The following is a 15,001-nucleotide window of genomic DNA, read 5'->3' as shown; positions in this document are numbered from 1 at the left end:
AGCAGGGCACACCCTGGATGCTATTTTTGCCAATAACAGTCACCTAAAGATCACATCAATTATACAGGTCCCATGGTCTGACCATGCGGTCATCAACGAATATTAGGCGGAAAAATGTATTTCCACCTAATAAAACTCGCCCATAGAAGAATGTTGAACCCACCTTACTCTCGAACACACTTGCCAGGGATCTTCCTTCCTTTTCAAGCTGCGACAGTAACAGTGGAGCCCTAAAATACCACACGTGGCTTACCAGCGCCATGGACGAGCTAGCTCCAGTAGAAACAAGAAAACCCAGGATCCGTTCAGCCACCTCACAATGGTACACCCCCGGAAGTCAAACTGATCAAGCAAAAATGCCGGCGCTATGAAAGATTATGGTGGGTCGACTATAGTCCTCTTACCAGAAAGGAATACACAGTTGTCCTACAAGAATACAAGCTTAAGATTGAACAAGGTAAGCCGTCCTTCTACTCAAAGAAAATTCTTGAATCCTCAAACTCCCCAAAAGAACTGTTCAAGACGGTAGCTTATTTAGCCAAAAGCCCCAGGGACGCTATATTTACGCCGGATCAGGACTTTGTGGAGAATTTAGCCCACTTCTTCCAGCAAAAAGTCCAAACGGTTTATGACGATCTATGCTCGCTGTCCAGCAGTGAGGAAACCAGCCATGCAATCGATCACCCACCCATTATTTCCGAACTTTCCCAATTCTCAGTGCTAAACGAAACCCAGGTCACCACCCTGCTTCTACATACCAAATCTGGATCTCCAAATGACCCTTGCCCCCGTACATATTACATGCGGTCCCGGATACAATTAGTCTAGCCCTTACCCCGCTTCTTAATATAGTCTTAAGTTCGGGACTTTTCCCCACTAGTTGGAGGAAAGCTTGCATTAGACCTATCCTCAAAAAGGAGTCATTGGATCCGATTGAAACCAAACATTACCGGCCAATTTCCTGCCTACCCCTCCCAGCTAAAATGCTGGAGAGTGCCATGAATCGGGAGCTCACACAACACCTAGACAAAAATCATCTATTGGACCCTACACAACACGGCTTTAGGGCTAATCACTCCACCGAATCCGCGTTGATCATAACCACTGAGGAAATCCGTAGGATCATGGACGAGGGTGGAAGAGCCGCACTGATCCTACTGGACTTAACGGCGGCGTTTGACACCATTAACCATGGGGTCCCCTAGTGAACAGGCTGCGGATGCTGGGCATCACGAACACTGCCCTAGCTCTGCTTGAGTCTTTTCTTAACTCTCGAACCCACCAGATTCACTGGGACGGCATCTAATCCGATGAGTTCCATCTCCCATGTGCTGTCCCACAGGGATCAGCACTTTCACCCACTCATTTTAATCTTTATGTTACTCCCCTTGCTGCACTGATAAAATCCCATGGCCTGCACTTGGTATCATACGCAGATGATACTCAACTAGTTGTCTCACTCACACAGTCGCTGGAAGCCACTGCAGCCAGTTTCAGGAACTGTCTGTCTGATGTAATGAAGTGGATGAACATTCATTTCCTAAAGCTCAACACTGAAAAGACCGAGGTGATCGAGTTCTGTCAAAAATCATCCATATGGAGCCACCTATGGTGGCCCCCAGAGGCAGGCAGCTGCCCGGCTCCGGTCAACAAGGTTAAGAATCTAGGTTTTATAATGGATAAAGATCTCTCCTGCACAGCTCACATCAGCCAGGTCACCTCAGCCTGTTTTTTCACACTGAAAATCCTCAGGAAAATTATGCCATACCTACCTTCCACCCTCAAGAAAACTGTGGTAGGAGCACTGGTTATGTCTAGGGTGGACTATTGTAACGCCCTGTACATCGGAGCCAGCGAGACACAGCTTGCCAGGCTCCAGTCAATCCAGAATACAGCGGCGAGAGTCCTGCTTGACTCCCCAAAAGACATCCTACTTCTAAAGCTATACGGGAACTTCATTGGTTACCGATCAGGCGCAGAAACCAATTCAAGGCCATGTGCCTGGTCCATTAGTCTCTTTACGGAAACTCCTCTAAGCAACTCTCCGATCTTCTTCCTCGCTACGTGCCGATGCGTGCACTCAGATCCAGTTCCCTCGACCTCATTCGAATTCCTAGAATAAAAAGAGCTCACTGGGGTGGCATATCCTTTTCCTACCAAGCCCCTAAGCAATGGAACAGTCTGCCCAACACACTGCGCTCAGAAAAGAATCTAGCCAGGTTCAGAAGGGCCTTGAAGACCTGGCTCTTCCTGCTACCGTAATCTCCCTTTGCTTCACTTGTGTCCTTACAGCGCCAAGACGCCTCGGCATAAGAGCGCTTTACAAATGATTCAGTCAGTCAGTCTAAATGCCTTCTGTGAATACCGAAAGTCTTAAAGATAGAGTTTTTCTCAGTTTAGGATTAGGAAAGTTAGCACTACTAACTTTAAGACTTTCGGTATTCACAGAAGGCATTTAGGAGTCCTAAAGTTAGTACTCCTAACTTCTGTGAATACCAAAATGAGTAAGTGCCTTCTGTGAATACCAAAATGGTAGTAAGTTTAGGATTTTGTCTTAAGTTAGTTCTGTGAATCAGGCCCCAAGTATTGTACAGTGTCTTGATTGCATAGCACACAGATAAGAATAAGGCTGCAGTCGTCACATTGCCACCAGTATACACAATGCCCAATCACCCATCTGACAGTTGATTGCCCAGAACCCAGTTTGCACAGTGCCTCTATTACTACAATGCATCGCTATCCAAAATGTGGAAATCAGTTCCACATCCCAGTATGCACAATGCCTCTATTACCGACAATCAGACCCGGCATTTGTTAAGATAGCACCCTGGGCGTGGGCGAAGAGAAATGTGGCACCTTTGCTGATGGTGATACATTAAATGAGGCAGCAGGGGGTCCTTTTTGTGTTCACTGGTCAGTGCCTGGATGAGCAGGGACTGGCCCGTTAACACAAATATCCCCGGTCTTCCCGCAGCTCACCTAAATTACTGATAGCTTAGTCTCCTCACGCTGATGATGGTTTTGTTGATGTGTGCCAGCAGGGGTCAGAGGGTGAAGCAAGGGCTAAGGGCTGTAAAAAACATCACCTGCCGGATGATAATGAAGGGCTAAAACCACTTTAAACTGGCAAATCATACAGAAACGAACAAGGACAAGGTCGGAGCAAAATGAAAAAGGCACTGCCTTTAGTAATGCACACAGCTCCATGCGCCCCTGAAAAAATTTGCGCCCTAGATCTGTGCCCTGCTCACCCATGCTAAAGACGGGCCCTGCCGACAATGCTCTAAGAAAGAACGGATTACCACATTCAGACATTGTAAAGTTTATGTAGAAAAAAAACAATAAGCATATTGCCCACTTACACACGTAAGCAAGATGATAATGGTAAATTCCGTGACTGAGTAAGAGTCAGCATGCATTGCCCGAAAGCCCCTAATGAACTATGACCCTTTTATCGTGAGTGGACCAAAATTGACACTGTCTAAATTTCCCACAGCCCCAAAATGAACGATGCAACAGTTATCACAATTCTATAGGTAGACCCAGTCATAACAATACCCCAGTATGAGGATGCCCCATTAAACATAATGCTGCCAGTAAGCACACTGCCCTAATCGCACAATGTCCCCAGTACTCACAATGCTGTCAGTAAACACAAATTGCCCGAATGCACATGTTGCACAATACCGCAGTAAGCAAAATGCCCCATTAGTCACATGCCCCAGTAAATGTGCTGTTTTTATGTGTTGATTGGTTTGACTTACTTGTGTGCTGGTCAATTAACACAATGGATATCGTATTCTCCTGCTCATGCATGCCCTAGTGAGCATAGCATTGTGGTGAGTATAGTGTCTAATGAGGAATACCTTAGTAAGCACAGACCTTTCATAGTCCTAGTAAGCATAACGACCTTAATGCCAGTATTAAACTAAAGAGTCACACCTTTGCATTATTTTATTCCCCCTTCATCCCACTCCTTTGCTAAGCTATCTCTTCCTGTCTCTTGTCTATCAACTGCTGATGTCTTCGCAAGCACTGCCTTCGGGAACTGAAATCCTCCACTACCTCTTCTCATGTTGCCTACTCTTCTTTCATACCTACTGCCCTCCGCATATACGTGCATGTACCATGGCAGTCTTTAACTCAGCTAATCACTACCCACATTTTACCTCATCTTATTTTTTGCATGAATTTTATTTTCCTTGACTGCAGGTGCTTATTTCGATTCATGCTCTTGCTCCTTCATATGTTTCTTTGATTATCCAGCTGTAGATTCCTTCTCGCCCTTTCTCACCATCTTCACAGACGTGTTTAGCACCGCCCTTGTGAGCCTGCGTGCTTCAAATACTTCTCATTACTTGTCCTACGCTACAGATCTCCATATGATCTGTGGTTCACTCTCTTCCCGCCTCGACAAACTTTCGTGCTCCTCTTAAGACTCACCTAAGACAGAAAGTATTCCCTGGTAGCCTCACCTGAGCATCTTTAAAACTGTACTTGTTTCTTTCATCAGTTTTTGAACCCTGGTATGCTCTTTTGGGCGATTTCCCACATGCATATCCCCATAAGCCTAGAACTGACCTATGACTGAAGTAATCTTCTTGTATACTATCTCCTCCTTTATCTCTTTTATTCTCTGTCTTTCCCCTTCTTCTCCCACTCTTATTCTCTTAGCAAGACAATGGAAAAGGGGACCGCCAAACATATATTTCATCTACCTCTATCCTTGACAAAGACAACCAGTTTGGGCTGTTACCCAGTAATGGTAAAGCGATGATAACTGTATGTATACAAATCAAATAAAATACTTTGAAATTAAAAAAGAAGAGGATGATGAGGATACTTAATACAATGCAGGATGGCCCGGTGGAGGATACAACAGGTTCAGGAGAGGCTTAGATGTAAGTGCTCTTCAAATAAACATGAACGAATTATCAATGCCTATAATGTGTACTACAACAGTAAGGACATGTCCTGTAGCCCCATTACCCAATATCTAGATCATACATTTCTCTTGATGTATTAAAACACAGTGCAACCAGGGTCCAACCACTGGTCATGCCCCTTAAATATTAGCACATGGGCGAAACAACTATTTGCCTAGTTGTTGCTCCTATTGCACTGATGGCTGATTAGTTTGATTAGCAATTTGTATTTACAGAAGACAAACTGAAGGGTTATGTTAACTACATCACCACACGTGCTACTACAGGATCTGTAGAGATAGACAAACAACGGTTATGGCCTATGGTTGCCATACAGGCTAGGTGATGTGAATACCACACCATACTGCTTTCTTCAAAATTAGGTCTAAGAATGTTCTCTTCACATAGACAATTAGGTTCAACATTTTTTTCTTACTTAACTGTCCTGTGAGTTGAGCTGAAGAAGAATCAGGAACAGTGATTGGCTTCTTCTTAGTACCAAGTGACCAATCACAGATACAATTGGATTCATGGAGAAAGTAATGCACTGATTTTGAAGATCACTTGTCAACTCTCAGACAAATAAATATGAAGCCAATGACTTACCAAGAATACAAATATCCTTAATGCAAGCAAGGAAAATGAGTCCCCTTGTGTTAGCAGAGTGATAAAAGATAGTTGCAAGTGGGAGTCAGTGGGTTGGCAAGACTGAAGCAAATGGTGCAGCATCTCACTCACACAACGAGGCCTGATTCTTCTGAGCCTGTTGAAATAATAATGTGCTTGACTGAAGCACCAGGGGGCATATTATCAAGGGGGTTTATCTCCGCTTTTTTGGCTTTAAAAGCCAAGAAAGCGGAGATAAAATGATCTCCCTATTACCTAGCTGTCGCTAACACCAGTTAGCGACAGCTAGTAGGAGATAACGACCATCTTGGGCCCCACTTTGCATGTCAGTGATATTTATCACTAATGACATGCAAAGTGGGCGTGCCAAGATGTTAGCGACTGAAAACAGTCGCTAACATCGCTATCTCCTATTACCAACTTTTGGAGATATTCGCGCTAAGCGAGAATATCTCTAAAAGCTAACACCTGCCCTGAGCAGTTCTTAGCCATGTTATCCAATGGGAGGTGGATAACATGGCTAAGAGCATTAGCTCGGTAATACATGAATATCGCTGACATTTCAGCGATATTCATGCATTGCGGCGATTTTTATCGCATTTGCGATAAACCTTGGTAATACCAAGGTTTATTTGCGGTAAAAATTGCCGCAGCTCTGCGGTAAATTTTTCCCGCTAGCCAAGCAATAGCGATAATTATCGCTATTGCTTGGTAATATGCCCCCAGGTGCCTTGAGAAATGGGTATCATCGTCAATCTTAAGATGATGCTGAAATGATGTGGGTAAAACTGATTGGCTTTCCGGGGGATCTTGTTATGAGCTGATTAAATTTAGAGTGACACAGTATAACCAACAGCTCTACTTTTCAGCCTTCGGGAAAACCCCAGAACAGTGTTGGATCTAGGGATTTTTTCACCCAATAGAAACAACTCTCAGCGAGCTGTTCTTAAAACTAATCTGAGAACAATTAGGCTGGCAACTGTCTCAGTATTACAACTTGACTTTTCAATTAACAGTGCTGTACAGGCACCTGTTTCCTGCCTAGGGTCATAAGAGTATAATTCCTGCATCCGAATCCATTGACAACCAAGGGGATATTGTTTTGTCCAAAACCTTCTTAAATAGATCATTTTTGGGATCAGTTTTAGATGGCATATCAGAATGGCCTTCTAGGTCATGTATTGGCATTACTCAAAAGATGAGGGTTGCAACAGTTGTAAATACACACCTCTTATCTTTCCTGACACCAGTTTTATATCTGATATAATGTTTTGCTCTTGCATTTTTTGTCTTTTACCTGTTAGTTAAAATGTTACTATCCCTATGTAAACCAGAGAGACATAATAGCTGTAGAACATTCCAATCAAGTGGGCTTGCTAAACTGAGCAATGGCTGAATCAAAGAATACTGCATGAGTATTTGCTTATATAAAGTGTACAGGTATTGTCTACCTGGCAACCAACTGTGTATCATTTACTGTGGTACGCACCTATGATCAAGGATGGGTCTAGCAGAAAGCAATACTTGTGAGACCCTTAAGGCTTCAGAAGAAAACAAGTGGTCATTGAAACATTCAAAATTGTGCTAATTCTTTGTGGAAAGAGTGGCAGAGGGTAGGACTGGCCGGTAAAGCAAACAGGCAGTGTCTTTTTTGCTCTTTATGGGCCGGTGTTATAGTCTGGTGAGCTGGGTTTTACTGTTGGTTTCCCAGAAATTACAATAGAAATTGCCTGCTGCAAACACAAATGCATGCAGTCTCTCGGTCCTTGAAAAATACCAATACAGCGTGTCTTTACAAGTTCAAAACTGGCCTGATTTGAAATTGTGGGCCACATTTTTAGCCATCTATTTCTCAAATGGAGGCTAATTTTATTTTGGTGCCCATGCCTATTTTTTTCCCAGCCTGACGTTGGAGTGGCAATTTGTTTCCCACGTAGGGTGCCAAAAACCCTTTTGCCTGCTCTGCCCTTCACCTTGATGGATTCCATTGTATATTGTGTTATATACTCAGCGTCCAATGCAGCATATTGAATGCTTATCATTGGGGCACGCTATATGTACTGTGCTAAGCTGAGTTAAAAGTCGCAATTCTATGAGAGATGCATCAGTTTTACTGTATTTTCCTGTTTGTTTGTGTATCTCTTGTATAGCATAACTATATTGTTTATTTGCGTGTGGGGGGGTTACCATACTTGAATGTACCATAATAATGTGACTTTTTATTTCTTATCTTTCCTTGACGATCCTCAACAGTACACAAATATTTCTGCAAGCATAATTTAGTAAAAAGTACAATAATTGCATAGAATGTTTTAAAGCATCTGGACACATCAACAGCAATTAAATGAATGTAGTCAGTTTAGTAGAGTTCGGCTGATGTTGCTTTTGTGTTTTTTATGTCGCAACTGAACATAGGCTCTTGAAACAACATCTTTTTATCACTTGTTTTCCCAATTATAGCCCTGACAGATGTCGGAGAGCGGAGAATGTAACCTTATTAATGTCATGATTGGAGGTTTCTGATAAGGTTATGGCCTTTACTGGAACACATTGTTTTTTCTTGGAAAATTAGATAAATACATCAGCTTTTAAGCAACAGCCAAAGATCTGCCAGAGCAAAAGCTTCTTTAGAATCCTTGAGTTTAGGGAACAACTGGTGTGTTTGTTACGATTGTTGTCTGCGGGTGCATATGCGCCCAATGCCCCTACAAAACATATCTTCAACACCAGAATGCATGTGTACACATGACCCTTATAGTTGAGTACACATAAAGGTGTATCAATATTATAATCCTCCCCCCTACTCACAGACTTGCATTCAATATTGTAAATTCATTAGGGACTGTAATTGAAAACTAGGATTGTCTCTGTGGAAATCTAGGATGGACATAATGGAAAATTATTGACCCTGGAACTGGTCAATAAATCTAGTAATAGGCCATCATCTCCCTAATAGACATGAGCCACACAGGAGGGTATATTTGTAAAGTGGGGAACAATAGCTATGATTATTGACTTGCCCTAAGGTCATTAATGCTATCAGCACCAAAATGGACTAGCACTGTGAACTCATATCTTTCTCCTGTTCCGCTAAGAAGCCGGTTGTCTATCGTAAGAGAGGCTTGTCTCAGGGCCTATGCCAGTAGTTATGGATTGGCTGTAGTTCAGAACATAGATAATTAAATTAGTTTGTCTTTCTATTATTGACTTCAGTGGAACAATATTTTTGTAAAGGACATTTACGACACATTATATTGGTTAGAAGTAATTTAAGCTGTATATTTTAGTACCATACTTAAGAATTGCACTCCAAGCTACCCGATTGGCTTTTATACACACCATATTCCAATGAACACGTTAACTGTGCATGCAGTTAATTCTCCAAAAGTTTGACTTATTACCTTCTAAATGAAGATTGACGTATCTAGGTTCTAGGCCATAAAATATAATATTAGGATTGCCCAGGGTGATATTAGAAGTACTGGCAACTAAATGTTGCTAAACTATATTTCATGCACTTCTCTCAATAGAAACTACCCTTAACTCCGAATCATTAGTTGATCCATTCGTTTTCTGCCCTGCCCCTGAAGCTTTCTTTTTATTAGTAATCCCCTTTTTCCTATATTTCTTCAAATCCCCACAGTCTCTTGACCCTTCAACCAGATATTGAATGTGACTTCTTAAAGTTATTAAACTTAATACTTTATTTCTTCATTAGTCAAATCAATTTCAAGATTACTCTTCACATTTTTCATTTTACTGACATCAACCTCACACTCATCTCCCAATTTCTCAAGTTAATCATATACCTCATTTGCGCAGCTCGCTGCTTCGTTGATCATACATCTCATTTTATCCACATTATATGACAATCTGTTTGTGTAAATTGTTCCCTGTAAAATTTCACCAAATTCACTTTTTAAAAGCCCAATATTATTAATTATTATCCCTTTCTCTAGGAGATTCTTTAATAACAGCAGCAGTAACAGGCATATCATCTGAAACTGGAGAAACAAACGTAATATCTCTAATGGTGCTCAGCAAAGCTGTCATTGAATTCTAAAGTTGGCCACTCGCTGATGCACTAACAACTGTAAGCGCTGTCAATTGATGCTTTTGTATACCCGTACTATCTTTAGCTGAACCCAAAAGTTACTACAGGATTCCTGGTCCTGTCTCAGGATTCCATCTGTATATGGAGGAGGTCTGAAATTCAGAATGTTATTTAAAATGTTATCTTACTCATCTAAGTCTTGTTCATGGTTTTGTTTATCCCTGTCTCCTTCGGTCGTTTTCTTTTTATCTGTTGTTTCCTTATTGCAGGAAAAATTCTCACACCCCCTCGAACATCTCTCTTGTCGATCCAATTTGCCTTCTAACCACAGGTTGAATGAGCCTTTTACCTGTCTTTTTATTTTCTTTCTCTCCTATTCTTTAGCCATCCAATCTCATTTGTTCCATGCCTCAAATTATGTAGGTTTAGGTAATTACTTTTCATCATTAATGGTTTGTCTCAAGAATTCTAGCTTTCTAATGTTAAAGGTATCCTCTAAGTAATCATCAGACGAGATATATTCATGCCATTCAGAAATCCGGGTATGTGTAAAAAAAACAATGCCCGTCATCATTTCATATGTAGACGTCTCTCTGCGGGTAATTTCTGTCCCTCTGTAGCTGGTATATTAAGAGCTTTAGAATTTTTTAACGAAACATCCACTATTTTCGCTCAAAATAATCCTAAACTCGTACAAAACAAACTAGTGAATAACAACCAGTCATAGCATAGGTATGCCACAGGTCAACCAATCACAGCATGACTTTGACAGCAACCAACCGATGACAAGGTGGCTCTGTGGTGACGTATCACCAATCCCAGGTTGACCCTTTGGTTGACAAACTAATCACAAAATGCAAAACAACAGTTGATGGACAGAATGCAGAACATGTCATTCACCCCAGTATAGAGATCTGGGCTCAAATCCATCGTTTTTTTGCACTCCACACCACCCCAGTTCAGACAAGGCCATATGCAAATCAACCTTGACCCTGTGCCTCATGGGAACAGTCCAGCCCGAACTGCCAAGCCATGTCTTTCCTGGACCGGAATCAAGCATCCTAGGTTTCTGGCTATCAGCCGTCTTCAGCCAGGATAGCTTGACTCCAGTGGTGTGGAGAGCATGGGACTCACGTCTGAGCATACCCATCCCACTCAGGGTGACAAAATGCAAAACAACAGTTGATGGACAGAATGCAGAACAATGTCATACATTCACCCCAGTACAGAGATCTGGGCCTAAATCCATCATTTTTTTGCACTCCACACACCCCAGTTCAAACACAGTCATATGCAAATCAACCTTGACCCTGTGCCTCATGGGAACAGTCCAGCCCGAACTGCCAAGCCATGTCTTTCCTGGACCGGAATCAAGCATCCTAGGACCGGTTTCTGGCTATCAGCCGTCTTCAGCCAGGATAGCTTGACTCCAGTGGTGTGGAGAGCATGGGACTCACGTCTGAGCATACCCATCCCACTCAGGATGACAAAATGCAAAACAACAGTTGATGGACAGAATGCAGAACAGATTTCTGTCCCTCTGTAGCTGGTATATTAAGAGCTTTAGGATTTTTTAATGAAACATCCACTATTTTCACTCAAAATAATCCTAAACTCATACAAAACAAACTAGTGAATAACAACCAGTCATAGCATAGGTGTGCCACAGGTCAACCAATAACAGCGTGACTTTGACAGCAACCAACCGATGACAATATGGCTCGGTGGTGACGTATCACCAATCCCAGGTTGACCCTTTGGTTGACAAACTAATCACAGCATGACTTTTCTGTGAAAGAGAAAACAATTGCACTGCCTTTCTCAAAGGACACACGCTAATTAAACCAAAATACATCGTGTCTGCTCAATCTAAATGAGAAACAAATTAGCTGGTGTCATATGGTTACTGCGTTTCTATATATTGTGTTAAGTTAGCATGAGTTTATTAAATGTTTAAACAACATATTTTCCTTCGGCTTTAGTTTGCACACGACACCTAATTGTTATTGTAGCTTTCAACCTAGACGAAAGATGTGATTTATTTGAGAATAATATGTTATTGCTCTGATATCAGTCGTGTTTGGTACAACTGTCTGCACACTGAGAACTGCACCCTCTAAGAATAACCTAACACAAGGTTGCTGAAAGCCTGATCCTCGCACTACATTAGACATAACACAAATAATGTTGCTGCCAACATTGGGCTCTACGCGGGTTTAAGATAGAGTTACAGGGAATGAATAGACACACTTGATGCTTCGCATGCAGAGAGCTGGTAGCTGTTGATGTGATCTACTCCTACTGAGAATTAGAGGTATGGGCCCGCCCTGCTAGAACCCAAACGAGACCTTCTTAGATATAATATAATATGCTAATTAGGGTGCGCGAAATATAGGTGATACAGAATTCTATAGAGTTTGCATCATAACATGCTATCACCTTTTGCTTATTATGGATTAGTGACTATGCTGCTAACTCTGATTTTTATAATATGTATGTTGATATTATATAAGATAATGCGTTTGAGAACTTTGCATTGAAAAATAAACATTTCAAACTTGCACGTGTGTTCTTTGCCTCCCAGTTTCGGTTTGTAATGATTATATAACGAAAGAGTGTTCATGTGTTCCACGATACCTGAGGTACCCTAAGTTCATGTTCTGGATTGTCTAAGTCATTGGTAAGTGATTACTACCAATGAGACACTGTAGATAGCTTGGTAAGGGGATTTCTGAAACTAAGGTGAGTTTTGGGTCACCCTAACTCACCCAGGTTCTAGATCTCTGTGCACAGTTCTGTGGGAGAACGGAAACCCTGCTACATGGCGCCCATACGTTGTTGGCCTTATATCATGACACTCGAGTAGTATATCATTCAAACCTTAACCCCTTCATTCCCGTTTCCGGAAAACGGCGGTGTCGGAAAAACCTACCTATTTTTTGAAATAGGTCTTTTCAAGCTTGAATCTATCTAAAACGGTTTCTTTGAATTACTACCCAGTTGTGCTACAAAGTAATCTTTGTTTTTTCATCTTCCAGTGCTAACATGGCACAAGCCGTGGACATCCCGCAGCATAGTCGAATTGCGGTGCGTGACCACTTGCGGGCTTATAATGTCCCTGTGGAAGGCTTGGCTGTTGTTCTAGTGGTGAGTGCGGAACATGCTTACCCGTACGAACTATTTTATTCGTGGGTGACATTTCCGCCGGTGAACGCTAATTCTGGTGTTTTCCATTCCTACACTGCTTCAGCTGTACCGGCTGCGTATGCTCCGTACAGAGCACTGGAGGTTCCTATTGATGCATGGCAGCATGGAGTTTGGTTTGGTGGCGCCCTACCACACCCTTTGACCACTCCGAGGTTAGGTCCTTTGTCCATTCCGGGCACACCTTGGCCCGCTTTGGCTGGATTTACTCCTCACCCTGATCGCGCCACTTGCAATGTGGCTGATCTGAGGCGGCTTCATGAAGTCGCTGTGGAGGTGATTAGAGCGCTTGTTCAATACACTGGCCGTAATGTTCAAGACGCAGCCCCTAGGGGTGCACAGCTTCGTGCAGAACAGGCTGGTTTGAAAATCAATCCTGTCATGGTAAATTCCGTGATGGGCAAAAAGCCCCAAGATAAGGATGATTTTCCGTTCTGGCTGGCTGAGAAATTCGGCCAGCTAGAAGCTGTGTTTCCCAACACGAGTCCTGGTGATAAGCACAGGATTCTTACACTGAGTTTACCGAAAGATTTAGCGACTGATCTTGTTGACTGTGAGTCCTGGGGTAGGACTTTTGCAGCGGTCTATTCGAGGTGCTATGATACCACGTCTGTGACCAATCTGGGTGCGGTCCTTAAACGTGTTCAAGACGAACACGGACCGGAGTCGGCGGTCGAATTGGGTATGCGCCTGTGTGGCACCTTTGATATAGTTTGCGATCTGATCCTTGCGAATGTCAAGGGGGATGCGGTGAACTTTCAGGTTGCTAACGCATTGGCGTTGGTTTCCTGAGGCCGAGAGACCGCGTAGGTTGGCAAGGATCATTGTGGCCGCTTATAAAACGGTTGGCCGCAATGCGATGGGGCTTAAAGTTTTTCCTGATAAGGAGAAAAAGCCCCAGGGGCAGTCTTCGGATACTAGTGGTCAACAAAAGTCCAAAAAACAAAATTGGCCTAAAAAGCAGAATCAGGGTAAGCAACAACAACAACAAACACAGGTTTCTGCTCCTGCGTCTCCGTTGCCTGCGCAGTCAGATCGGGTTTATGATTTGCGCGATCGCGTGATGATTAAGTCACCTGAAAGATTTCAGGCTTCTGACCAACGCTCTCCTCGTTCCTTTCAGGACTCATCGGCTCCGTCAACCGGTGGTGGAGGGGGCGGCAGGGGCCGGGGTGGCCAGCAAGGACGTGGTCAGCCCCGCCCACGAGCCGGTGGAGATCAGCAGGAAGGCGCTACGCCCAGGAGACCACAGTTTGCCACAAAGAAAGTCGCCGCCCTGACAGCGCATCGATATGCCCCAGATAGTGAGAACGCGGCTTCGGAATCTGACTTGGGCTCTGACCTTGCTGGACAGCGCAGCAGAGATTACCATAGTGAGAGAGGCCCTCCGTCCACTGTTGAAGGAGACAGCGACTGACACTTATGTTGTGATTCAAACTGCTGATACGCATGTTGCTCCCCCTGAACGTCTTTTTGAAATTGTCCTGTTAATTGAAGGTGACATGCAGCGAACTGTAAAAGGGGTATTTTGGGAAAATCTCTCGTCTACGTATGACATTTTGCTTTCGGAGGCTGACTGGCCCCCACCTTTTGTTCTCGCAGCTCCACGAGGGGAGGAGGTGATCCTCCCCAGTTTCGCGCACACTGTATCGAGAGTGGAAGCTCTGCATTTTGCAGAAGAGTGGGCTCTGGCGCTTGCGCCGGCTGTGTATCGCAATCAGTGTGGCTGGGATAAATTGTCTCCAAGCCACGAGATTCCGTTGCGGTCTCAGCCACAGCCTCAACCTCAATATCCCATACGGCGTGAAGCCAAAGCTTCAGTCGCGGCTATCCTTGAACAATTGGAATATTAAGGTGTAATTGAAACGTGTGTGTCACCGATGAATAACCCCCTTTTTACTGTAAACAAGCCGGACGGCTCATATCGTTTGATTTTGGATTATAGGCATTTAAACTCGCATTGCCGTAACTGCGCAGTACAGAATACTCATGGCTCTGCTTTAGTGAACAGTCTTGAGCGTAAACGGTTCAAAACCACGCTTGACATTTCCAATGGTTTTTATGCCCATAGATTAGATGGTCTAAGTTCCCAATGGACCAGTTTTACATGCAGCGGTGTGCAAAAAATGTTTCGGCGTCTCCCAATGGGCTACAAGAATAGTCCTGGGGTATTCTCCGCCCGCATTGTCTC

The sequence above is a fragment of the Lissotriton vulgaris genome, chromosome 1_1 (assembly GCF_964263255.1).
Source record: "Lissotriton vulgaris chromosome 1_1, aLisVul1.2, whole genome shotgun sequence".
Taxonomy (NCBI): Eukaryota; Metazoa; Chordata; class Amphibia; order Caudata; family Salamandridae; genus Lissotriton; species Lissotriton vulgaris.
The sequence above is the reverse complement of the archived record's forward strand: the minus strand, read 5'-3'. Positions refer to the sequence as shown.